Genomic DNA, 24,296 nt, shown 5'->3' on the forward strand with positions numbered 1-24,296 from the left:
AGACATCAATCTCGTATCTCAAAAGAGTTGAACTTTGTGTGAAAATTTAAGTGGACCAACATACTGACAATCTAAGTGAATTGTTTAGAACTTAAAATGAAATGAAGCTTAATGGTGTTGGTGATTTTTCTCAAAAACTGATATGATCCTCTTGCACAAACTCACAAAAATATTGTCTGTAAATATTTCTTTACTGCATTTCTTATATTCAAAAATTCCAAAAAGATTTTAGTGTGTTTTAGCATAAATTTTGAAAAATCCAAAAAGATTTTCGACAACTGGTGTTGAAGAGCTGATTTTCAAAATTCCAAGTGCTAAACATGACGACAATTGATTTGGGAGAGTGTGTTTAAGAGTTTGATTCTTACAAGTCGTAGAATTTGTCTTCCTGCAAGTGGTTCATCAGAATCTAAATGTTAGGTCATTTTATGATTTCTACAAGTGGAGTCTGAGTGTGTTAAAGTTTAATATCATAAAACTTATGTTTGAGGTAGAGATTGTGCAGATAACCTGAGCTGGAGGAGAGATAGGTCACGATCTTGGAATGGATTCTGAACTGATGAAGTTAAAGATTCAACACTTGAGGGGGAGTGTATGTTGGTGCTGATGAATAGAGAAGACGTCAACATCCGAGGGAAGATTGAAAGAGAAGAGAAGAGAAGAGAAGATAGAGATTAAGGATACTTACAGCGTCAAATACTTCAAAGAGAAGCGCAAAGGCTGATAAAGACTGAAGATGCAAAGACTCGACACTAAAGACTCCGTCAACATCCGAGGGGGAATTTGTTGGTGCATCCGTCTGTCATCTGCGTTTTGTATCGAGTCTTGTATAGATCATGTTAGATCAGGGCACGAAAATCGAGAAATAGTGATTTAGAGAGATTTCGCTTGAAATGGCAAGTATGTCATGTTCAAGCGAAATCACCTAAATGGCTAATTCCGCTCGAGTTTAACAACTGATTCCGCTTGAGCTGTTAATGTTGATTCCGCTTGAAATGATTCGGTCATGTTCAATCGGAATATGCCTGTCTATAAATAGTGGCACTCAAGCGAAATCATTAAGTAGTGGTTTCGATTTGTAACCAAGTGCTGCCGAAGTGTCGAATCGCTGTAAACGTCATCATTATTAATCAAAAGACAGTTTAAAGTGTAATACTGTAACACCCCAAAAATGGGTTTGGTAATTTAAACTCGGGTAATATAAAGGAACGGGTAAAAATACTGTTAGGAGTAAAAGGGAACACGTAAATGAATATTTACTAGGGATAATTAACCTAGTTGAATATTAGTATCGTTGGTATTAAACGAAGGATTGTAGCCTTATTTAATTAAAACGAAACATGAGGGACCGAAGTGAACAACTTGAAAGTTGTTCTATTAAAAGAAAACAACACACACAGACACACACATCGTGTGTGTGTGTTCGTGAACGAGCAGGAAGGCTCCCATGGAGCCAAAAAAAACCCTAAACTTCATCAAGTCTTCAAATTGAAAGACTAAACGAGGCCCAAATTCACAACCAAACATAAATTAACGATCACCTTCACAAGGGGATCACAAGGTATGTCATAAAACTCAGATTTGATGATCTTGTTTGAAGTGGGTTATGATCAATCCATGAAATTGTATGAATTTAAGCATGTAGAGGTGTTAGAAACACCAAATAGAACTTGTGTTATGAATAATTTCAAGTAATTGGGTGATTTAGAATGAAACCCATTGCATGAGTGTGAAGATGATGATCATGATGAACTTGAAGATGCTATAGTGTAATCTTGTGTTGTATAAGGTGTTGTATGATAGACTAAGATAGTTAAACTTGAAGTGAAATTTATGATTATGAGATTTTGTTTGAATGTGATAGTTCATAAGATGAAATAAGGAAGAACATGCTTAAAGAACTTGTACATTATGCTTAGGAAGTAGTACGCACGCCAAGTGTTTGATAAAATGTCTAAAAGACAATAATAAGTGAAATTATATGCAAGTAATGGGTAAACATATATAGTTCATGTGAAGATTATGTAGGGATGATGTCGAGTATGCTTTATGCTTGTTTAAATGGATTAATGATGTTGAGTATGCTTTATGTAGGTCGTATGTTAGATGTGAATTTGATATGGTTGTTCATAAGTATAAGCATATATGCTAATAAGAATGTGAATGTAATGACATGAGTGTATAGGAATCATGTCAAGATGGATGGGAGCGTTGAAGGCTGACGGGCTACGAATACTCAATCAAATAAGCGAACGCAAATACGGGCGCGCAAGGTAAGTGAACTCCGAACTTACCCCTCTTTGTTTGGTAAGGTAATTATGAAATATGGTAATTATTGAATGTACTGTAAGGAGATATGAATTAATGATTATTACTAAGTTAAGTTTTAGTGGTAATGGGTTGAAAGTGGTTAAGAAAGGGATTCGATTAAGTTTGGGTAAGAAAGGGGAACTTACATAATGAATTATGCATAAAGTCGAATTAAAGAGTTATACATGTAGGATGTAAATTGCAAGTACGTGTATGGATAGAAATTGAATGCATATTTGAGTGGGTATTTAATTATATGCTTGAATGAATAAGTCGGGTTATGGGTATTTGAGGACATGTTCATATGAAGGGAAGCTAATGATACTAACCGTTTTCCTATTGAGAATTAATGTGAAGTATAGGCACGTAATTATGGAAGAGAAGGTTGACTCCACAATCCGATGCGAGTGATCGAATGGATGGATGATGGGCTAGTATAAGAGAAAGCATGATATGTTGACGCTTTATTATGCATGTGTTAAGATTATTTGTATTATGTCACCGGTTCTAATGATGTGATGGAATGTGGTGACTGCAGGCTGTACAGGATTATGGAAATTTCATCAAGAAGTGTACGCGGTCGAAGATCGAGTCAAGTCATGGATTGTACGTGGGTGTATATGTGGTCACTTAATTTGATATATGTATGTTAGTTTTCATTAATTTATAAAAGAGTTTAGTGTATTTAAGTGAATTGAAGAGTATCATGAAAGAAATTTTACATATGCGTTTTCCGCTGCGAATCTTAGGTTAAAATGTGTTTGGGTGTTACAAGTTGGTATCAGAGCCTAGGTTTGAGCGAAATCAAGTACAAATGAGTGAGTACTTGAACTCAAACCTGTGTGCTCTTGTGACTAATGACCCGTACAATCCAAGACTCGATCAAGACCGAAAGGTAAGATTTAATATAAGTAAGTATGTGAGAGATTACTAATAATGATGAATATTGAAAGGTGAGCTTGATGGATAACGAGGATGATCCGCAGTCGCAGGCTAGTACGAAAGCTAAGGTGTGTGATATGTCAGGAAAATGGACCCCAGGTACACAAATTTTAAAAATTTGCAAGCATTAGTATGTAGCATACCCTTATATACGAGGGTGAAATCCTTGAAGGATTCAAATGGGTGTGTCACGAACTTAAGACCGGTTCCCTGGACATAAAGTGATAATTCTTATGAGGACACGAGACTAGTATGTGGATTGCACGCCTGGCCAGTGTGCAAGAAGCAGAGGACGCTCGTGGGATCATAAGGATCATATACATATATGTTCGGAAAAATCGGGATTAGGGGTCGTGTGGATTGGAAAGGGGTTCCCCGATTCTTTAAGAATCGGGTCAGACATGAGAAAGAAAGATAAGAATGGAAAAAAAAATGAATACAGATAAAATGGAAAGAATGTAAAGTATGAATGAAAGGTTTAAATTCGGGAATGAAATTCAAACCGGAATGGAATGAAAGGAAGGAAAGGTTTGAATTCGTGAACGAATTCAAACGTGAATGGAATGGAATGAAAAGAATGGAAGGTATGAATGAAGGTTTGAATTCGTAGATGAATACGGATCAAACTTATGAAGAATGAAAAGAAGAATGAAAGTTAAATCCGTGGTGAATACGGATTAAATATGCAAGGAAGAAAAGAAGAATGAAAGGCTTGAGCCGTAAGCAGTGAACGAATCAAGTATGCGGAAAGGCAAAGTCGGATGGGAGGTAAGTAAAGCTTACGGCATTTAAAGTAGTACAACTACTTATGTATTTGACTAGAAATAAGAGATGTTAGTATTTGAAAAGAGATTTCGAAATAAGATGTTCCAACACGAATCGATACGGGTCGGAACAAGTTAGAACTAGCAGTAAACCATATTTGATGGTAAAAAGGGTAAAATAGTAATTTGGTCATGGAATAATGAAGGTATAAGGAGTTTTGAAAGATTTTGTTATGATGTATGCCATGATAAGTAATAAGGGTAAAACGGTAATTTAGTTACATGGATGAATGAAAATAATGTTTAAAGAATACCCTATGGCGTAAGCGATGATGGGTTAAATGTATGGAAGAAAGGTTTTGACCATACGGTGAAAATCCGTAATGAGCCAAATGAGCGAAATGGTAAATCGGTACCATTTTATGTAAAATGTAAAAGGTTTGGGGTGTTTAGACCAAATGGGTCAATTAATGATGATATGATCAATTGATGATGATGATTAATGAACGTTTGTTGAATTTTATGCTCACGGGATGAATAGCATATGGAAATTACGTTGCTATTAATTAGCAAGTAAAAATGCAATGTAATTAAACGGGTCACAGCATGATCCAAGCCAGGTATGTACGAATAAGATTGTAGTTAAAAAGTGTGACTTTTGGTTAATTCTGTATTAAGGTCTTTTGTCGTAAGAACCAGGGCATTTGTTGACCAAAACACCCTCGAATGACAAAGCGGGTAAACGACCCTTATGGGCTAATTGGAGACATGTATTATGAACGAGTAAGTCATTTTGAGTAGTGTAAAGGTTAAAGGTATAAGCTTTTGGGTTTTGCCGTAATAGGAGGATCCGAGGGGTAAAACTCGGATTATATAGATCACCACGTTAGCTCCACCACAAATGTAGTTGTGGTGGAAAATCAATTGATAAGAATTGTGAAAATATGAAGCTAGAAGTGAATAAAGGTGATCCATACTTAAAATAGACTTAAATACCCTTAACGGGTCAAAATAGACATATAAGCGAAAACGGGTTTAAGAACGTATATAAACCCGTGATACGAACCTAGTACGGTAGACAATATTGAAATTATGGGGTTCATGAGAAATTGGGATCAAACAAACGTGTTTGTTTGATAAGTGCGTGAACGGGTCGAATAATTCTTAAATGAATATTAAGCCGGAAGCTTGTAAGTTAAGAATTTTCTTAATCCGGGCGTGGAATTTTGAGTCCATATGAAAGAGGACCAAATTCTGGTCATATAGGAAGAAACGGGAGGTTAAACGGGTAAACGGTTCAAAAGTTATGCGCGTTTAAGTATGCAAGAACGACGGAAAAATCTGCTGATGTACAGGTTCCACCGTAAATTACGGTGGGTACCGTAATTTACGGTGGGTACTGGGGATAAATGGTTGCACCGTAAGACAGGAGGTTTCCACCGTAACAAAGTTGCCACCGTAAGTTGCGGTAGGTACCGTAATTTACGGTGGAGGTCAAATTTGGGCAAAAATATATATGACATTGTGAAATCATTTTGGGATGCCCCTTGGACCCCGCCAGGGGCTGCCGCCCCTTGGACCCCACTTCTCTCAGGGGCGCTGCCCCCGAACCCCCGTTAGTATAGAAAGGTATGTATGCACGTATGAGTTATGTGTGAATGTATGCAAGTATGAAGTAATGTATGAAAGATATGCACGTATGAAGTTACATAGTAATGTATGCACGTATGAGGTTATGTATGATTGTACACACGTATGTAGAAGATGTAGGAATGTATGTACGTATGAAAATGCGTATGTAGGTAAGTACGAATGTATGCATGAGTGTATGTGTAAATGTAGAGATGAAGTAATATATGAACGTATGTGGATATGTATGAAGTAGGCATGAATGTATGTACGTATGCATGAGGAAAGAATTATCGTCCATGAAGGTATGAGGGGTATGTATGAATGTACGCATGTACGTAAAGGTGTAGGAATGTATGCAAGTATGTATATATATATATATATATATGTATGAGTATATGCACGTATGTAAGTATGTATGAATGTATGCAAAAATGTATGAATGTATGTAAGTATGAATGAATGAATGTAAGTACGTATGAAGGTAGGTATAAATATATACACATATGTAGATATGTATGAATGAATGTACGTATGTATGCACGTGGGAAAGCATGTGCGTATGTACGATTTAGATACGTTCGAGTATTAACATTATTAACCGTGTTTCCGTTGAGAAAGCAATGTAATGAAGGAATGAGAACATTGGATGCTCGAGGAATTGAAGTTGATCTCAAAAAGGGTAAAGTTACGTTATGTTACGAATTGAACCAATTATGAACCTAGTAAGGGTTTTATGAGTATGAGTATGTTATCATATCTAAAGTGCTGAAGTGTTATAAACATTGTATGAAAGTTATGGCCATTATTTATATTAAATGCAAAGATCCTTGTGAATTCTCAAATTATGTAAGCTTAGGTCTTGCAAGTGATATTATTTGATTCATGAACAGTATAATGCTGATACAAATCAGAAATTTGTGAAGGAGTTATGGGTGAATAAACACTAAGTTAAACAAAAGAATGGAATGAAATAAGATAACCGTTGATGTTAAATATAAAAAGGATGAAGTGACATGCTGTAGGTATGCTCGAACTAGAAGTAAGTACAATGCATACTCCAATATGTAATGACCCGTCATGAATAGGTTAAACGAATGAAATTGATATGTTAGAGGGCGGCCCTGCATTCACCTGTTATAGATGGGTCAAACAAACCAAAGTTTAAAAGAAACTAGAAATGGGATTGAATGTGCATAGTACATGTCGGTAACAAACGTAGCGTGATGTTGAATCTCGAGTTAAGTACGAGAGGTGAGTATGAAATACTAGTTATGTTGCAAAAATGTTTTCGGGTGTATGTAAATAGATGTATGAGTGTACATATATGAATGTACGTACGTATGTGTTAAAGGGGATTGAATGTGCACAAATGAATAAAGCTTGTATGTATTTATGTATGTATGTATACATGTGTGAATGTATTCATGAAGGTATGTATGTATGTATATATGTAGGAATATACGTGTAAATGTAAGTATATAAGTATCATACTTGATTTAAGAAAGTAATGATAGGACGTATAGTTATATATGTTCATGAATGAGACCCTTTTTATAAGATATGAGTGAATTCTTGCCATGGTGTGTAATGTGAATTAAATGAATGAATAAGCCAAGTAGTGATGATCATCACTAGGGGACTAACATAAGGCAAGAATTCGAGATCTCAAGATACGTATATTTTAGAGTTGTGCGAAATAGAAAGGATTGGTATCAACCGGTCAGTTAAGGACTATGGTCCCGTGGAAATGAGCAAGGTTTCGAGGACAAAACCTCTTTTAAGGGGGGTAGATTTGTAACACCCCAAAAATGGGTTTGGTAACTTAAACTCGGGTAATATAAAGGAACGGGTAAAAATACTGTTAGGAGTAAAAGGGAACCCGTAAATGAATATTTACTAGGGATAATTAACCTAGTTGAATATTAGTATCGTTGGTATTAAACGAAGGATTGTAGCCTTATTTAATTAAAACGAAACATGAGGGACCAAAGTGAACAACTTGAAAGTTGTTCTATTAAAAGAAAACAACACACACAGACACACACATCGTGTGTGTGTGTTCGTGAACGAGCAGGAAGGCTCCCATGGAGCCAAAAAAAACCCTAAACTTCATCAAGTCTTCAAATTGAAAGACTAAACGAGGCCCAAATTCACAACCAAACATAAATTAACGATCACCTTCACAAGGGGATCACAAGGTATGTCATAAAACTCAGATTTGATGATCTTGTTTGAAGTGGGTTATGATCAATCCATGAAATTGTATGAATTTAAGCATGTAGAGGTGTTAGAAACACCAAATAGAACTTGTGTTATGAATAATTTCAAGTAATTGGGTGATTTAGAATGAAACCCATTGCATGAGTGTGAAGATGATGATCATGATGAACTTGAAGATGCTATAGTGTAATCTTGTGTTGTATAAGGTGTTGTATGATAGACTAAGATAGTTAAACTTGAAGTGAAATTTATGATTATGAGATTTTGTTTGAATGTGATAGTTCATAAGATGAAATAAGGAAGAACATGCTTAAAGAACTTGTACATTATGCTTAGGAAGTAGTACGCACGCCAAGTGTTTGATAAAATGTCTAAAAGACAATAATAAGTGAAATTGTATGCAAGTAATGGGTAAACATATATAGTTCATGTGAAGATTATGTAGGGATGATGTCGAGTATGCTTTATGCTTGTTTAAATGGATTAATGATGTTGAGTATGCTTTATGTAGGTCGTATGTTAGATGTGAATTTGATATGGTTGTTCATAAGTATAAGCATATATGCTAATAAGAATGTGAATGTAATGACATGAGTGTATAGGAATCATGTCAAGATGGATGGGAGCGTTGAAGGCTGACGGGCTACGAATACTCAATCAAATAAGCGAACGCAAATACGGGCGCGCAAGGTAAGTGAACTCCGAACTTACCCCTCTTTGTTTGGTAAGGTAATTATGAAATATGGTAATTATTGAATGTACTGTAAGGAGATATGAATTAATGATTATTACTAAGTTAAGTTTTAGTGGTAATGGGTTGAAAGTGGTTAAGAAAGGGATTCGATTAAGTTTGGGTAAGAAAGGGGAACTTACATAATGAATTATGCATAAAGTCGAATTAAAGAGTTATACATGTAGGATGTAAATTGCAAGTACGTATATGGATAGAAATTGAATGCATATTTGAGTGGGTATTTAATTATATGCTTGAATGAATAAGTCGGGTTATGGGTATTTGAGGACATGTTCATATGAAGGGAAGCTAATGATACTAACCGTTTTCCTATTGAGAATTAATGTGAAGTATAGGCACGTAATTATGGAAGAGAAGGTTGACTCCGCAATCCGATGCGAGTGATCGAATGGATGGATGATGGGCTAGTATAAGAGAAAGCATGATATGTTGACGCTTTATTATGCATGTGTTAAGATTATTTGTATTATGTCACCGGTTCTAATGATGTGATGGAATGTGGTGACTGCAGGCTGTACAGGATTATGGAAATTTCATCAAGAAGTGTACGCGGTCGAAGATCGAGTCAAGTCATGGATTGTACGTGGGTGTATATGTGGTCACTTAATTTGATATATGTATGTTAGTTTTCATTAATTTATAAAAGAGTTTAGTGTATTTAAGTGAATTGAAGAGTATCATGAAAGAAATTTTACATATGCGTTTTCCGCTGCGAATCTTAGGTTAAAATGTGTTTGGGTGTTAGAAATACTTGCTGAATTGAACTCAGTTTCGCCTCTGAAACTGAGATTAGCTCTTCTGATCGACTCGTTCGGGTCTGAAAACGATCCTACAGGTGACACCATCCTTTCCAGTAAACTCCAGAGGTTTACAAGCCATGGATTACTTGAAAAGAAATGGCGTCTTAGGTTTCTCCACCTTGGAATCAATAGAACCATGGGGAGAATCCGAGTTGGTTTGGATTCGACTAACGATGTCAGGTATAACTCGTGCCATCGGGTCAGCCATTTGTTCAGTAATGAGACCTACGAGTTCTTTCTTATAGATGGAACCAGAGCTGGAACCCTTCTTGGACTTGGGCTTTTCGGCAGAGCTTGAAGATGCCATCTAGAAGTTCGAAAGAAAAGGAAAGGATGAGACTTGATCATAATCTGAAATAAGTTTTGCACGTATAAGCATGTAAGTGTTCATGTATCATATATAATTCACACAAGTGTAAGTATTCAACATGTATTCACAAGTATAATCAAGTAAAAATGCGTATAAAGAGTATAAATTTAGTTTGTTCTCGAGAATTATTATTGTTTTTTATTGCGAGACATGTGCGAATCGTGTAACGGTTTTGAAATGAACGAGGTAACAAGTATAAAATCACATATAAATGGAATCACATAAAAGAGAAGCCCATAAAACATGGGATTGTTTCGGGTAGAGAAACGTCGACTATTCCAAAAGTAAATCGAAAGTCCTTTTAAATTAGAGAAACATGCTTTGGCTTATAGGTAAGATACTCTCGTCGAGAAGCGATTAACAGTATCTTACCCTTCCAGTTACTACACGTCTCTAATTGATTGAAACAATCAAAAATTTGGCAAGATTGAAAATCGAGGAATGGGACTTAATCGACAAGATGCGGGTTTCACCCCTAACTTGACGATTTCGTACCCTAATGTGGTTGGTACTCGTCGGGTCAAAATATAATTTCGACACTTTGACGAGGGTCCACTAGAGTTTGAATTGGAAATTTACCATTAAGATGTGGATTTCATTCCTAACTTAATGGCGTAATTTCGTGCAAAAATAAAGTATAAGCGAAATGAGAGTCGTTCACCAAATTGTGGGTTTCACGCCTATTTGGTAAACTCGTCTCTTTTGTATTAAGAGTGTCTTCAAGTCTTCAAGTGTATTGTGTAAAATGTCTTAGGAAAGACATAATGTAAGTCTTTAGACCAAAAAGAAGAGAAAGGAGCAAAGTAGGAAGAATAACATGTTAAGCATATAACAAGAATGGTCAAAAATGAGGTACCGACTATAGACTAGGTCGAACATGGCAATTCTACCTAATTCCTATAGTTATGGCTCTGATACCAATCTGTCACACCCCAACCAATGGCCGAATCATCGGAGTGGGATGAAGAAAGATTGCTCATCACAGATAACGCTAATTGTGACAATAATTAAATCAAAATTGTTTTCATTTCATACTTTAAATTGTTAAAACATTACATGGAAATTCAAATAACAACAATTGAAAGACAAATGCGACAAGTTCAACATAACATAAATATTCCATCTAGTAATTTCTTGTGCGTGTTTCTCGTCATCCCTACTATACGATCATCATCTTCAACTGTAACATGTTTAAAATAAAGTTCAATGCAAAAGCAAAGACGAGTATACAGGTTTTCGTACATACATAGCAAAAAAAAAATGAGTTTAAACAATTCCACATGGCAAGCTATTGAAACACGATAAACAATAATATTGGCATGTGTTTAACTAATCATACCCTTGATGAAATGCAATAAGCTCTTAACATAACCTCAAGAATACGGGTGGTGCGTTAATCCTATAGCGTTATATATGTCAAGGATAGGCTCGTACGAACTTAATGATAAGTCTAACACAAAACGTATAACCCCAAGTTTAAAGTATCAAGTAATCAAGTAGGCATGCATGTATAAGGAATGTTTGTGCATTAAGAATAAAGTTTAAGTGTAAGTTTTATAGATTAACATGTTACACCGCAAAAGGTGGTAAATGAAAAGGGGGTTCAAGTATACTCACGGTTTTGCAAGCTTCCACTTGTTAATCCGCGAGGAGTTGTTGTTTGTTGGAGGTTGGAACACCAAGTCCTTCTACACGAAGAAACAAAGGTGTATGAGTATTGGAGGATAACGGAAGACTAAGGATTCGGAATCAAAAGAATATGGAAAGTAAATACATGAGATATTAACCATCTAGCTCATAATACTCATCTTTGAGACTATGAAACCCATAGGGGTTTGAATGTTTTCATGGGTTAAAGTACCCATTAGAATCGTGACGAGTAATATGTTCTTAGATGATGTAACCTACTATCTTAATAAATAACCATTAGGTTATCATCAAGAGTTTGGTCACCATAAGTATTATATATCTTATATGTTATATATTTATAAATTCTAGTTCATCATCACACAAGAATGTCATAGAAGTCATACATGAGGTAGGAAGATAAATCTTCCATTTAGGAACCTCTTTAGTTGTCACCAATACACAAGTTGTCATAAGACAACAAGGATGGTCATGAACGTTGTCACACCCCCAAATTTCCACCTGCGGGTAACACCCGCTTCGGGGGCGTGACCGACCAGGATCCAGCCACCAATCATACTGAATGATAAAATTTAATATTCAAATAGTACTTACTAACCATACGATTAGCAAGTGTTAAGTTTAGAGTTCAATGTTTCAAGTTCAGAGTAAAAAGTAGCGGAAGCATAAATAAACAGTTTTAAACAATGTTCATAAGGTAAGCATGATAAATGCCCAACACACGGGCAGACGACCACTACACATCCCAAGCAGCTGCTCCAGTCACTGGCCACCTGCAAAGCATGCAGTAAGGGGTCAACAATAATGCTGAGTGAGTTCACTAGTTGTCCAGTTTTAATTACCAAAAACTCGTTTCACCAGTTAATTTATCCGTTTATACATGCCATGGGGAGCTACCCCAAAGTTAGCGACTAAACTGTTTTTTTTTTCCAATACCGAACACTAGGTAACCGTTTGCGTTTCCGCAGGATGCCCCGATGTCAATGTTCTATCATCATTGACGGATGCCTGAGTACATTAGTTCACGACCGATCCCATACCATGGCACGGTGTGAGGTTGGTAAAACCTAAATAGCGCTATCAACTAATAACCCGTTCGCCTGGCCCCGGCGACTAATCGGTATTATGTAGTAGGGACTTGAGTGATAGAGTTGCGTTTAGTGCCGTTTGGTTGCATTCCGTATAAACAGTAATTAACTAAAAGGTTTCCCAATACAAGGGAAGGAAAAGTAAGTTTGTTCCCAGTAACTAGGGAAGGAATGTAAATGGTATCCCCTTTACAAGGGGATAGGGTTGTTTTAGTCTCGTGTCCCAAACCACCGGGACGCATGCTTTTAAGTTGTGAACTCACCTTGGGTTGCTCGGTAGATTATTTTACCAGGTCAAGTAAGTTGGTCACCACGTCCTAGCATGGTTACCAAGTATGGGTCAAGTTGGGTACAGATAAACATATAGCGAACACGTATGGCAACACATACAGCAAACACGTATAACATGCGTAACAACAAACAGTTGGGTTATTGGGCCAGTCCTAAACATACAATCAGCAGCAACAACACGTAGTCCAGTCAACAGAAAGCCCAACAGTCAAAGCCCAATAACACCAAAGTAGTCCAGTCGAGACAAGGGTGGTTGCGACTCGCAACCGAGGTTACGACTCGCAACCGAGGTCTCGGTTCATCATGTTTTGGTTACGACTCGCAACCAGAGGTTCCGACTCGCAACCAGCGGTTCCGACTTGACGGCAGTGATTACGACTCGCAACCAGATTCGATACGCGTTGATTGCGACTCGCAACCGGGAGATCTCGACAAGTCTTGATGTGGTCTCGAGTCGCAACCAAAGGTTACGACTCGCAACCGTGATTACGTGCAGCAAACCTTCTAGAACCTGCAATGTACTGACCAATAGAATTGCATTTTCATGTAACAGTGTACTATCCCCACTAAACATGTTTTCTTGTCCAAATTATGTCTAAAACAGATCAAACAAGGCATATTCAAAATATTTCAAGGACCTTCATACATGTTCTTACCATATTCAAACACATTCAAGAAATTTCTTATGAACAATCAACCCCATTTATCAACAAACCAACCCCGAGATCATGCATAAAAACCCTCTAATCCTTCTCGTAACATCATCCGGATAACAAGCATCAATAACCATGCAAACAATTTAATCCGAGACATATTATATTTAATCAACCAAAATCATGAATATCCATTCTATCTAAACATTCCGAAACATAAACATGCTAACCGGTTATCCATTTCACATGTTTTTATTCCCACAAAACATGGCCAAACAATCATCAACAAGCATAATCAAGCACAAAATAATGAAGATCACATTCAAGCCAAGAAAACACTAACCGGCTAACTCGAGGTGTAAGAAAGGGGGTGTTCGGGTGAAGATTGATCCGGCCGATCCTCCTTGTCGTTTGTCTACTTGATCCGAGAGAGGAAGAGGGAGAAGGAGGTGGTTTTGGTTGCTAGAGTTCTTAGGTTTTTAGGGTTTTAGTGAGGAAGAAGGAGTGAGTGAGGGAGAGTGTTGTAAAAATGGTTAAGGGAGGGGAGGGTTGGTTTATATAATGTCACGAGTGGGCTTAGGGGTTTCCGGGTTGGGTTCTCGGTCGCAAGGCCCTAACCGGCCCAACACTTGCTGTTCACTCGAGACCGAGCATGTCTCGAGTCAGGTTGAGGTTTCGGCTCTAATATATAACACACACATATAAATATCTATATACACATATACATAAATACACATAACATGTAACACAATAGATCAAATTTTCATTCAAAAACACATATACACGCAAGTTACATCGAAAGGTTATCCGGGAAAACCCGAAGTGTCACATTATCCCCAAGTTTTAGGAACTTTCGTCCCGAAAGTTAAGGCAGCCACTGTCAAGCTAGCGTAAGTGAAAGCGTTTCAACGGGGTGTCACATCATCCCCCCGTTAGTTTGGAATTTCGTCCCGAAATTCGGTTGTAGCTTCAGTGCTGGGGTTTTCGTTTGGGAACAACTGGGGATACTTGTGCTTCATCTGGTCTTCCCGCTCCCAGGTATACTCTGGGCCACGTCGCGAGTTCCAACGGACTCGTACAAGAGGTATCTGGCTACGTTTGAGGATTTGATCTCTCGATCCGTGATCTCAATCGGTTCCTCAGTAAAGTGTAGCTGTTCATCAATAGTTAGTTCCTTGAAAGGAATCACGAGCGTTTCATCTGATAGACACTTCTTCAGATTAGATACGTGAAAAACGTTGTGTACCGCACTCAGTTCTTCAGGCAGGTTCAATCTATAAGCAACCTTACCGATTTTCTCGGTAATTTCGAATGGTCCGATATATCGCGGATTAAGCTTGCCCCGTTTACCAAAGCGAACCACATCCTTCCAGGGTGAGACTTTAAGTAGAACCCGGTCGCCGACCTGGAATTCCAATGGTTTCCTACGCTTATCAGCGTAACTCTTCTGACGGTCACGAGCTGCCGCCATGCGTTGTCTGATCTGGGCAATCTTTTCCGTTGTATCTACCACCATCTCTGGGCCCGTGATTTGACTATCACCGATTTCTGCCCAGCAAAGAGGTGACCGGCATTTACGACCGTACAATGCCTCAAAAGGTGCTGCCTGAATACTAGTGTGGTAGCTGTTGTTGTAGGAGAACTCTACTAGTGGTAGATGCTTCTCCCAGTTCTTGCCAAAATCGATCACACACGCTCTAAGCATGTCTTCTAGAGTCTGGATGGTGCGTTCAGACTGTCCATCCGTTTGCGGGTGATAAGCAGTGCTCATGTCCAAGCGTGAGCCAAAGGATTTGTGCATAGCTTGCCACAATTCTGAAGTAAAACGAGCGTCTCGGTCGGAAATAATTGAGGTTGGCACTCCGTGCCTCGAAACTACTTCCTTTAAGTAAATCTCTGCCAAAGTAGAAAACTTGTCTGTTTCTTTGATAGCCAAAAAGTGCGCAGACTTGGTCAATCGATCTACTATTACCCAAATAGTATCATTTCCGCGTTGAGACCTAGGTAGTCCTGTAACAAAATCCATGGAAATTTGCTCCCATTTCCATTTCGGGATTTCTGGTTGTTGGAGTAGGCCTGCCGGCTTCTGGTATTCTGTCTTGACTCTTGCGCAAGTCAAACATTTGCTGACGTATGTTGCTATGTGGGCCTTCATGCCAGGCCACCAATATGTAGTCTTCAAGTCGTGGTACATCTTGTCCGAACCAGGATGTACGGAGTAGCGGGATTTGTGGGCTTCGTCCATCACGAGTTCACGTAAATCTCCATAGAGTGGAACCCAAATGCGCCCTGTTACATAATAAGCGCCATCTTCCTTCTGTTCTAGTCGCTGCCTCGACCCTCGCAGAGACTCAGCCCTGATGTTTTCCGGTTTCAATGCTTCAACTTGAGCATTTCGGATCTGGGTAGGGAGGTTAGACTGGATGGTAAGTTGCAATGCTCGCACGCGCTTTGGTATAGTGTCCTTTCGGCTGAGGGCGTCTGCCACGACATTGGCCTTGCCCGGATGGTATTTGATGGCGCACTCGTAGTCATTCAAGAGTTCGACCCATCGACGCTGTCGCATGTTCAATTCCTTTTGCCTAAAGATATGCTCGAGACTCCTGTGATCGGTGTAAATAGTGCACTTGGTACCGTACAGGTAATGTCTCCATATCTTAAGAGCAAAAACCACTGCTCCCAGTTCCAAGTCGTGCGTTGTGTAGTTCCTTTCGTGTGTCTTGAGTTGTCGAGAAGCGTAAGCGATAACTTTCTCGCGTTGCATTAACACGCAACCGAGCCCATGAATAGACGCGTCGCAGTAAACCACAAAGTCGTCAGTGCCTTCAGGCAATGAGAGAATAGGGGCGCTACAGAGGTTATCCTTTAGCCTCTGAAAGGCCGACTCCTGAGCTTCATTCCACTTGTAAACAATGCCTTTCTGAGTGAGTATGGTGAGGGGTTGTGCAATCTTTGAGAATCCCTGAATGAATCTGCGGTAGTAGCCTGCCAAACCCAAGAATTGGCGAACTTCAGTGGGAGTCTTAGGCGTAGGCCAGTTCTTTATTGAGTCGATCTTAGCTGGGTCAACATGAATTCCGTTCTTATTAACTACATGGCCGAGGAAATGGACTTCTCGAAGCCAGAAGTCACATTTAGAGAATTTGGCGTACAGCTGCTCGTTGCGAAGGAGTTCCAGAATAAGGCGTAGGTGTCGTTCATGCTCTTCTTGACTTTTTGAGTAGATCAGGATGTCATCGATAAACACGATCACGAATTTGTCGAGGTAAGGCTTGCACACTCGGTTCATGAGATCCATGAAAACCGCAGGTGCGTTAGTCATTCCAAAAGGCATAACGAGGAACTCGTAATGACCATAACGAGTCCTGAATGCAGTCTTAGAGATGTCTTCATTACGAACTCTCAGCTGATGACAGCCTGATCGCAGGTCAATCTTTGAATAGTAGCTCGATCCTTGCAACTGATCGAATAGGTCGTCGATACGCGGGAGAGGGTAACGATTCTTGATGGTAACCTTGTTCAGCTCACGATAGTCGATGCACATTCGGAATGTGCCATCCTTCTTCTTAACAAAAAGTACTGGGGCTCCCCAGGGTGATGAACTAGGACGGATAAATCCTTTATCCAATAGTTCCTGTAGTTGCGTAGAGAGTTCCTTCAGTTCTGCAGGGGCTAGACGGTACGGTGCACGAGCTATGGGTGCTGCTCCGGGAGCTAGCTCGATTTGGAATTCGACCTGACGGTGGGGAGGGAGTCCAGGTAGTTCCTCAGGAAATACCTCGGGATAGTCTCGTACTACAGGAAAATCTTCAATCCTCTTTTCTTTTTCGTGGGTGTCGGTGACAAGTGCTAGGATAGCGGTGTGCCCTTTTTGTAAACACTTCTTGGCTTTCAGGAGCGAGATAATGCCTGTGACTTCTCCACCTTTGTTGCCTTGGACGATGAGGGGTTGGCCAGAACGACGAGGTATACGAACGGCTTTCTCTTGACAGAGGATCTCAGCGCGATGTTTGGATAACCAATCCATACCAATGACGACATCGAAGCTTCCAAGTTTGACGGGGAAAAGATCGATACTAAACGTGTGGCCAGACAATTCTAGTGTGCAGTCGTGGATCATGTGCGTGGCCTCGATGTTCTTACCATTAGCTATCTCGACGATGTGCTTAGAACTTAATAATGCGGGCGGGTGCTTAAGTTTCTTACTAATGCGAAGGGATACATAACTGGCATCGGCACCGGAATCAAATAACACAGAAACATAACGATCATCAAGTAGGAACTTACCCGCCACGATGTTGGGATCGTTCCTTGCTTCTCCAGCTCCAATCACGAAAGCTCTTCCCCTTGCATTCCCAGCATTGTTGTTTTGCTCATTGTTCCCAGCTCCCTGATTGTTGTTGCGATTCTGATTCAGTTCAGGGCAATCCTTTCGCATGTGCCCTGTTGCCCCACATTTAAAACATGCTCGGTTGTTTCCCTGCTGCTGTTGTTGTTGGGGTTGTTGCTGATTCTGCCTTGCTGGGAACTGACTTCTACAATCCTTGGCTTCGTGCCCCATCTTGTGGCATCGCTGACACTGACCCCTGTTACATGCCCCATTGTGGTGCCTGTTACACTTGTTGCACTTAGGGTAGCTTCCCCGGTAGCCACCCTGTTGCTGAGTGCCCTTGTTGTTGTCAGTTTTCCTTTGTTGAGCTGGGGCCTGAGTAGAGTTAGCATCTTTGCCCTGATTTCCATCCCACTTTCGTTTACCATCACTAGAAGTTCCTTCCGCATCACTGATCCTTTTGGGCAACCTGCCCTCCTCCACAGCCTGGTTGGTGAGTTTATGGGCAAGACGAACCACAGGCTGTATGGCAGTGAGGTTGGCCGAGGTTACGTGGCTCCTGATCTCTGGGACTAAGCCTTTGATGTACAATTCGATCCTTCGGTACATGGGTCGGGACATGTTTGGGCAAAGAGCAGCATAGTCGTTGGACAGCTTGGTGTAGGTCTCAATCTCTGACCCAACCATCTTGAGTTCATAGTACTCGTCCTCGAGTTTGTGGATGTCATCCCTGTGACAGTACTCTTCCTTGATCATATCCTTGAAATCTTCCCATGCAGTAGCATTTGCAGTCTCCAAACCAAGCATTTGAATTTGCGCCTTCCACCATGAAAGTGCGCTTCCCTCAAGAGTACCAATAGCAAACTTCACCCAATTAGCAGGGGGACACTCGCAGACAGCGAAGACAGCTTCGACCTTCTCGATCCAGTGCAGGAGACCTATGGCACCCTCAGTGCCACTGAATGGAAGAGGCTTGCAATCCATGAAGGTCTTGAAGGTACAGACACGTGGTTGCACAGGCGCAGGCTGACCTGTTGTGAGGAGTGAAGCGAAATAGGTTTAGAGGCGAAAAGACGATGTGGCGGTAGGATCTAAACATCCTAAAACAACAAGCTTACCTATAGGGTGAGCTGCGAAAGCTGCAGCCACCGTGTTGAGCAGGTTGGTGAACTGAGCCTGAGTCATATTGACGTTTCCTCGTCCGCGTCCACTCATTGTCTTCATAACTAGAAAACATAGTATGAGTGTGGTGTCGTAACATAGCGAGAATAAGATAGAAGAGGGGAGGCGTATCTATCTAATCAGGCAAACTAGTACGCATAATAAAGCAGAATGCATAAGACAAATAAACAAGTAAACATGGGTCCGAGCTATGAGGTCAGATAAGTCGAGCCTTGCACTTGGAGTGTAGTGTCGTCACGAGTCACGGGTTATAGTCCGGTTTTTCTCAAAAAGATCTTCCCCTTTTTAAAACCAAGTTCACTATAACCAATGGCTCTGATACCAATCTGTCACACCCCCAAATTTCCACCTGCGGGTAACACCCGCTTCGGGGGCGTGACCGACCAGGATCCAGCCACCAATCATACTGAATGATAAAATTTAATATTCAAATAGTACTTACTAACCATACGATTAGCAAGTGTTAAGTTTAGAGTTCAATGTTTCAAGTTCAGAGTAAAAAGTAGCGGAAGCATAAATAAACAGTTTTAAACAATGTTCATAAGGTAAGCATGATAAATGCCCAATACACGGGCAGACGACCACTACACATCCCAAGCAGCTGCTCCAGTCACTGGCCACCTGCAAAGCATGCAGTAAGGGGTCAACAATAATGCTGAGTGAGTTCACTAGTTGTCCAGTTTTAATTACCAAAAACTCGTTTCACCAGTTAATTTATCCGTTTATACATGCCATGGGGAGCTACCCCAAAGTTAGCGACTAAACTGTTTTTTTTCCAATACCGAACACTAGGTAACCGTTTGCGTTTCCGCAGGATGCCCCGATGTCAATGTTCTATCATCATTGACGGATGCCTGAGTACATTAGTTCACGACCGATCCCATACCATGGCACGGTGTGAGGTTGGTAAAACCTAAATAGCGCTATCAACTAATAACCCGTTCGCCTGGCCCCGGCGGCTAATTGGTATTATGTAGTAGGGACTTGAGTGATAGAGTTGCGTTTAGTGCCGTTTGGTTGCATTCCGTATAAACAGTAATTAACTAAAAGGATTCCCAATACAAGGGAAGGAAAAGTAAGTTTGTTCCCAGTAACTAGGGAAGGAATGTAAATGGTATCCCCTTTACAAGGGGATAGGGTTGTTTTAGTCTCGTGTCCCAAACCACCGGGACGCATGCTTTTAAGTTGTGAACTCACCTTGGGTTGCTCGGTAGATTATTTTACCAGGTCAAGTAAGTTGGTCACCACGTCCTAGCATGGTTACCAAGTATGGGTCAAGTTGGGTACAGATAAACATATAGCGAACACGTATGGCAACACATACAGCAAACACGTATAACATGCGTAACAACAAACAGTTGGGTTATTGGGCCAGTCCTAAACATACAATCAGCAGCAAGCATAATCAAGCACAAAATAATGAAGATCACATTCAAGCCAAGAAAACACTAACCGGCTAACTCGAGGTGTAAGAAAGGGGGTGTTCGGGTGAAGATTGATCCGGCCGATCCTCCTTGTCGTTTGTCTACTTGATCCGAGAGAGGAAGAGGGAGAAGGAGGTGGTTTTGGTTGCTAGAGTTCTTAGGTTTTTAGGGTTTTAGTGAGGAAGAAGGAGTGAGTGAGGGAGAGTGTTGTAAAAATGGTTAAGGGAGGGGAGGGTTGGTTTATATAATGTCACGAGTGGGCTTAGGGGTTTCCGGGTTGGGTTCTCGGTCGCAAGGCCCTAACCGGCCCAACACTTGCTGTTCACTCGAGACCGAGCATGTCTCGAGTCGGGTTGAGGTTTCGGCTCTAATATATAACACACACATATAAATATCTATATACACATATACATAAATACACATAACATGTAACACAATAGATCAAATTTTCATTCAAAAACACATATACACGCAAGTTACATCGAAAGGTTATCCGGGAAAACCCGAAGTGTCACAAACATACATTAGGAAATGGAAATACATACTATCTAACTAAGAAAACATCAAGTGATGTGTGGATTTGTAGGTAGGATAGCCCAAGCTATCCAAATAATCAGACAACTTCAAGTGTAGGACTTGTTCATCACTTGTAGGTTAAAACCTTATCAAAACAGAATGTTTGTGAGGATTAAACCTCTGGATTTACATGTCAAAACCTTTTTTTTAAGCTCACATAATCATGGTCTTGATTAGTGGCATAAGGACATAGGAATGTATGAAGAAAACATGAGTTTTCTTCCAAAACATGAAGATAAAAATGGGCAGAATTTAAGTGCACTTTGGACCTTTAAAATGGTGAGGTTTCACCTTAGTTTGCCCAAGCAAACTTGTGAGAACCTTACTAGAGGTTATCCAAGTGTTTTGAAAGAAGAAATGAGAACAAAATTGAAGTAGAAGTGAGTTAAAACTCACTTTTTATGGCTGAAACTTTCTGATGTACAAGCTAAAAACTCAGCTGAGTTTGAGAGAGTTTTGGTGAGATTTAAGTGTGGTAAAAGTGGGAAAGTGGCTGGGATTAAGTGGTATTTAATTTAGTTGGCAATTAATATGGTTAGGTGGTTGTTTAACAAATAAAAAAAACAAAAACCAACACTCACATGGGGCTGGCGGTCGTATGGCTGGTAACAGCCATAATATGTTTCCTTTTTTTTTTGTTTGTGACAATAGGTTCAAGTTTGAACATGACATATTATAAAAAAGTCCACTAGGCAGTAGCAATCGTCAACCTTCACAATCACAACTTCCACCATCCCCCTTGGATGTGTGGGAGTCTGATCGGCCAACACCACGGGGTGTCAAACTTTTTCAAAGGACCAAAATCATATTGGTCGTACAGAGTCCCGAGCAAGATGCTCACACAAGCTCCAAGATCTAAGAGCGCCCTCTAAATTTTGAACGTTCCAATTTGAATTGGAATAAGAGGATCTCCCGGATCTTGAGCTTTTTGGGGGAAGGTACTTGATAAAACGACACTAACATGTGATATCAAATCAACCGGTTCGGGTAATTTGTTGTGTCGTTTTTCAATGCTTAACTCCTTTAAGCATTCCACATGAGACAGAACCTTTTTAATGTCATCAAGTAACTGTAAATTAACTTTTTCTTGTTTAGAATTTTCCCACCTCGTCCTTGGGTGGGCCCCGTTTTTCACACTTTGATGCATTAATCAGGTTAAGTAAGGCCAAAGGATAGGGAGTGGTATTAAACTCCACACCCATATCATTGGCCTTATCATGAAGTTGATTTAAAAAATTTTCACAAAAGAGTTTTTAGTTCCGTTCTCAATTTTAACTTGTGAAATCGTTTCTTTTTCATTTTCGCTTTCCGACTCATCACTTACATTTTCCACTACACCATCAACAAATTGTGGTGGTGGAATGCTTTCGACACTACAAATTTCAACGTTTGAAAGAATACTTACCGCGTTAACGCGTGCATTCCTCACATTGCTTGTGCTAGAGCTTTGATGCTTCAGGTTCAATGTAGGGTCACTTGGGAGTCGTCCTCCACTTCCTCTCACTTGGGCTATTTCTTTCGCAAGTTGACCCACTTGCTTTGCCAACGCTTCGTGCGACTTGTCCCTCATCTCATTAACTCTCTTCATTTCCTTGATGTCGCTAATTGATTCCTTCACCACATAGCACATCTATCTTGGCACCCAAATCATCACCGCCACCATGATTATTCTTCGACCCGTTACCATCTTGATTGTAACCTCTTTGCGAACCCCCTTGGTTACCGCCTTGGCGGTTTTGGTATGAAGACCCACCTTGATTTTTGGATTGGAAATTCGGGTTCATTTGGTTGGAGGCATTACCATACCTAAAGTTAGGATGGTTCCTCAACCCTGGGTAGTAAGTGTTGGAGTTCATATCATATTGCCTTCGGTTTCCATACACTTGATTCACATCCACGGTGGATCAGGTCATGTTTTCTTGGCAATTCTCAGTCCGGTGACCGATATCACCACATTCTTCACACACGACATATTACACCACACCCACTTATTTCTTCTTCATACGGGCCAATTCCCGCTCTAATGTTTCAATCCGATCCTTAGAACTAGCGTCACGATCGGGCCAAGACCTTGAGGTTGGATACTTTTTGGCTCGATCCGCCATAGCAACCGCTTTTGAATTCTTACTCATCCTCTCCAAAAAGTCCCAATCATCTTCCTCGTGATTGTTCAATAGAGTACTATTACTTGCCGATAGTAAGTACTTATATTCATCAGCATCCAATCCCCTTACGAAACACTTCAATAACTCCCACCTTGGAATTTGATGGTGATGACACTTCCGAACTAGCTCCTTGAACTGAGTAAGAGCTTCCTGTAGCAATTCTCTCGATAGTTGTCGAAACGACCGAATTTCATCCCTTGCATCATCGGTCTTTGCTATAGAATAATACTCATCGAGGAATACTTGTTGCATCTCGACCCATGTACGAATGCTATTCGCCGGAAGTGTGAGGAACCATTGCTTTGATTTGTCTTTTAATGAACAACCTCAACTTCACTTCCTCTGTCTCAAAATCACGCCCCCTATCGTACAACATATAGCGGAAAATTCTGCTAAGTGAGTATACAGTTCGTCGTATGTCCTACCGTTGAAGTGGGGTAGGATGTTGATGTAGTTCGGCTTGCACTCAAATGACCTCACTCCTCGGGGTGGAAGAACAATGGGTGAATCATTTTCGGTGACCACCGGTCTAAAGCGATCATTCACACCCCTTGGAGCTTGTTGCGGACGACGTCGTGGACCATTAACCTCTTGATCCCCTAGTCTTCGATTACCTCTTCGATCACGTCCTCTATCGCCAACTTGGTTACCACCACCCACAAATTGGGGAATCCGGTTACGATTAGCATTATTATTGTTGTTGTAATAACTCTCATCCCGGTTCATTTGATTGTTGTTTCGTGGTTGGCGGTTGTTACCATACTCGTCGTTTCGGCCATATCGTATCCATAACCCTCGTTTCCCACATAATTGGCATTTAGATAGCCGAAATCCTCATTCTCAATTCCCCTCACATTGTAAATGTTATGCGCATTCACATCCCCCCATATGTTGTCATCAACTCTTTCATAATAGTTTCCCCCGTCGTCCGAGTAATCCGAGTGAATACTGACATGTTCCAGCGATTGATAACCGAGAACACTAAATGGTTCATCATCGGGGATGGCATTCCTAAAATCATCGAGATTTAGGAATTGATCTTCATTCGCGAGATTGTCACGATTTTGGTTAACTCCATTGTTGGGGTTAACATTTCGGTTATTGATGTTGGGTGGTAATGGGTTTTGTCGGTTCAGATTTTGATGTGG

General features: G+C 40.2%; 2 long non-coding RNA genes across 2 annotated transcripts; both read left to right on the forward strand.

The window, feature by feature from the left end:
* Nucleotides 1-1,432: 1,432 nt before the first annotated feature.
* Nucleotides 1,433-2,933, forward strand: LOC110905676. The gene is made up of 3 exons (XR_002573332.2): nucleotides 1,433-1,561; nucleotides 2,186-2,273; nucleotides 2,849-2,933. It is a non-coding gene; the product is annotated as an uncharacterized LOC110905676 (long non-coding RNA).
* Nucleotides 2,934-7,715: 4,782 nt separating this feature from the next.
* LOC110905675 lies at nucleotides 7,716-9,218 on the forward strand. Its single transcript, XR_002573331.1, has 3 exons — nucleotides 7,716-7,846; nucleotides 8,471-8,558; nucleotides 9,134-9,218. It is a non-coding gene; the product is annotated as an uncharacterized LOC110905675 (long non-coding RNA).
* The last annotated feature ends 15,078 nt before the right edge of the window (nucleotides 9,219-24,296 follow it).

Source organism: Helianthus annuus, chromosome 16, assembly GCF_002127325.2.
Source record: "Helianthus annuus cultivar XRQ/B chromosome 16, HanXRQr2.0-SUNRISE, whole genome shotgun sequence".
In the NCBI taxonomy this organism is placed as follows: Eukaryota; Viridiplantae; Streptophyta; class Magnoliopsida; order Asterales; family Asteraceae; genus Helianthus; species Helianthus annuus.